The sequence below is a fragment of the Solanum stenotomum genome, chromosome 4 (assembly GCF_019186545.1).
Source record: "Solanum stenotomum isolate F172 chromosome 4, ASM1918654v1, whole genome shotgun sequence".
NCBI lineage: Eukaryota > Viridiplantae > Streptophyta > Magnoliopsida > Solanales > Solanaceae > Solanum > Solanum stenotomum.
Window position 1 is genome coordinate 46,752,001 of NC_064285.1, and position 4,211 is coordinate 46,756,211.

A 4,211-nucleotide genomic window follows, 5' to 3' on the forward strand; every position below is an offset into this window, starting at 1 on the left:
TAAAAGATGAAGAGGAGTTATTTTAGTTCCGAAAGTTCCCACACATTTTATCTAGACACTGTTTTTAGTAGTTTTTGAGTAGAATTTTGAGGTGGGTTGTGATTTTGAACTGATTCCAAGCATTGTGAAGACTTGATATTTTGTTTACAAGTTGATCGAGAACATAGTTGGTAATATTTTCTTGCTTTTTATGATTTGTGGCTAAAACCCTCATCCTTTGGGGGTGTGTTTATGTGATTAAATGTTGTAATTAGCTTATGGGTGTTAGTATTTACTGATTTAAATGTTGATTTTAAGTGGCTTTAATTTTTAGTTGAGTTTTCATTTATGAATTGTAGTTGCAAATACAGTTCTAACTTAGTATTCGAAGCTTGCTTGAGATAGAGGTTTTTGGTTAAAACTATCAATTGATAATTGTAGTGATTGAGTTATTGTTGATTCAGGTTTAGAAAGTGAGTCTAAATTCGAACCTACCAATCTAGCTCGAGAGAGTAGATTAATTGAGGTTTTGGGATGTTCATAGTGTTATGCTTGTCGAGGTTCAAGAGAAATCACTTGATTCGTGGTAGTTGATCGAGATATGGCTATTACATCTAAAGATTGAACGTCTTTTAGTAGATAATAATCACCCAAAATTGGCATTTAATCAATCACATCCCCAAGGATCCCTCTCTACTTGATTACCTCCTGTTTTCGTAGTTGTTAATGTCTCACTCTAATCCCGCCATTTGACACTAGTTGTCAACCCCTGGAATTTACTTTAACTTGTTTCAATTATGTTTACTTCTACAAACGACTACAACATGCCTTTTACTTCGTAATTGAATTCTCTACCGTATCACTCCCTGTGGGATCGACTTCAAATCTGTGTTGGGTTTATACTTGATTGCGACCTCCCATACTTAGAAATGGATGAAGTGTAGTTGAGTGTTATCACGTCTCCCTACCGATCCCCAAAGCTCTACTTAGACTTGACTTGTACAAACTTGAGACCTATGAGCCTGAGACTCTGATACCATTTTTCATGACAAAAAAATGAACGTGATGACACTTGCTTATTCCCACCAAGACAAGTCAGCCTCAACCCAACAAAATGAAAAAAGGGAAATAAGCAAGAATAAGTACAAAGTGGAAAACTTAGCCATTCTAATATAACCCCAAAAACCTGATTGTCATGTGTAGAAGCCACTAATACATAAAGTGGGGAAATAAAAAATACGAACAAGTCTCAATGTCTTTGTTTTCCAAATATAACAAAGCATAACATCAAGGAAAAACAAGGCCTGCTGGGATGACAAGTAGCTACCTTTCAAGCCTTTCAACAAGCCTCTGAAATGAGAGAAGTTTAAGAGAAATCACACGGTACCAGGCTCGAAGCCTACACATGTATAGAAGCAATGAGTAAGTAATAAACAACACGATACTCACCAAGCAACCTGATAAACAAAGTAAATCTAGCTAGAAAATGAATACCCTTTACATCTCAACGGAGCCTCCTCAAACTACAATGTAACACCTCAGATTTGAAAAGACAAGAAAAAATTCAATTTTTAGAAATCTAGTGCCAGTTCCAACGGTGCCATCCACGGCCTGTGGAATGACTCACGGACCGTAGGTCAGGTTCGTGGTTGGCCAGTAAGGTTTTTTCAAATGTCAAGTTTTCTATATTATTCAATGGATCACCAGGATGGTACGTCATGCAAAGCACGAGCATAGTTAGGTCTCGTAGGTGAGCCCCATACTTAGAGAAAATTAAGGATCAAAAGACAAGATCCAAGGCCGGGACCAATGGACCATCGTTGGACCCATGGTCCGTGGATGAGGCCCATCGATCAAGGCCTCAAATTCTAGCCTCTAATCCTAAACTACGCCCTAACAGGACGGTCCGTGGTCTCACCAATAGACTGTGGGTCTGGCCATCTTTGGTGTCAAGAGTTATATTCTTAGGGACTTTTGGGTCTTTTCCTAACTAAACTAACCTAATACTATGTCATCTTACCCTTCACCGAAACACCTATATAAGCGGTTTTAACTCCAAAATTCCCCAATTGAAATCATTCTCTCAAATTTACAAAAGAAGAACAAAGTCTTCCTCTCAAATATTTCTCTCTCTAGAAAGGTTGAAGAAAAAGGCTCCAACCTTGGGTTTCAAGTCAAGTCTCCATTTCCACCATTGAAGTTAAGCAATTGGCATTGAGGTACGATGGTTTTAATCCATGGAGCCCTTTCCTCCATGGAGTTCCCAACTTCTCCAATTTTCAAAGTTAGAAATCCCCAACTAAGTTAGGGTTTTTCTTCTATGTTGTGGGTTCTCTAAATTATTTATTTAATTGATTGATTTACTATCTCTTATGCATGAATTGAGTTAATCTCATCTTTTTATGAAGATTCCCCATGAACCCATGTAATTCCCATGTTTTCCAAGTTATGACTATATGATGTGGGTTTTGGATTATGAAAGAAGAATTTTTGAAATCAAGCATGTTATCATGAAATCTATGTAAATGTTTTTAAGGATGCTTTGAGAATGAAGTATCAATGATGTTTTTATTGTTGTGTTGTTGAAACTATTTCTCATATACACATGAAAGCGTGATTGTGAAAGGTTTTCTAACATAATAAGGGTTCTTAGGGTTGAAAGGTCTTTCCACCTAAAATGAACCAATGTTAAGGAGCTATTATAATGTTGAGGCAAGAGTCGATTACCCATGCTATCTAATTGAAAGATAAGAGATGATTACCCATGTCACATGATGTAAGGTTAAGAGGTGATTACCCATGTTCCTTTAAGATCTAAGATGAATATGATTAAGAACTATTCATTGGAAGTTAAGCTTAGTACCGAGTGGACAAGTGGCGATTAACCGTGTCCCATAAACTATGTGCCAACATAGGATTGTCTAGATAGACATTAGCTAGTGTATACACATAAGTTAGAAGTTCATGGTCCTTGCCTTGGCAAGTAGGACACCCCCTTTCGGTGTGGGAGACACCAGATTCCATGTTGGTAGCTCACACGGTCCTATATGTCAGTGATGGCTACTTATCACAAGAAAGCTAAGAGGAAATAAGGTTACTTCAAGAAGTATCTTACATATGTTTTAAGATGATGTTCACTTGCATTGATCATGTTTTACGACTTATGTTTTCTAACATTAAAGATTCATGTTTTATCTTGATCATCGTATGCTTATGAAAATGTCCTTTTTAGCGTTACTTTATATGTTTTATGCATGGATATCATACTTGGTACATGTTTGTACTAACGCATACTTTTGACTACATTTCTCCAAATGTAGGGTCTGATAGTCAGGGTTCCTAGTTTCATGGCTAGAGTTCTTTGATGAGATTTTGAGCTTTGGTGAGTCGTCATGACTCGAGGACCAGACATTTATTTTTCTCAGTCTCTCCTTATTTTTGAGTTTCTTATGTACTAGATGGCTTTGAGATGATGTTTAGACTTTCGCTTTACTTTGATAAAACTTTAGACTTAAAATGTTTCTCTTGATCTCTTTTATGCTATTATGTTTTATAATGAATGCTAAATGGCATATATGGGGCCTCTCAGGGTCCTGTACATTATGTTACGCCTAGGGGCTACCTTGGGTCGTGACAAACTAAGTAATCAGATCACAAGGTTTAGAAAGGTCCTAGGAAGTCTCATAAGCCATGTAGAGTAGAGTCTTGTTTATGAGTGTGAAGCGCACCACATTTATGAATGAGAGATTATAAGATGTTTAGGAAACTCCCCTTCTTTCATTACTCTAAAGTCACGCAATAGAATTTAACTCTATAAGATCTCTCTCCTAATCCTTATATGATGCTCTACATGATATGGCTACTCCAAGAGCATATGCTAGAAGGAATGTGGGAGAGAATGTGGAACGAGAAGCTCCTCCTCAAGCTCCTCTAGTTCTGGCCGATCCTTTGGCCGAGCAAGTGACTCATGCAGAGTTTAGGGCTGATTTTCAAGTATTGGCTCAAGCCATGATGACCCAAGTCAATAGGGAGGTTTCGGTTCACGTGAACCCAAATATGGGTACGACGGTATCTAGAGTGAGAAACTTCACTAGAATGAATCCCCCAAAGTTTCATGGTTCTAAGGTTGAGAAAGACCCTCAAGTGTTCATTGATGAGGTGTACAAGGTATTGATGATCATGGGAGTGATGCCGGTGGAAAAGGTGGACTTGGCCACTTATCAACTTAAGGG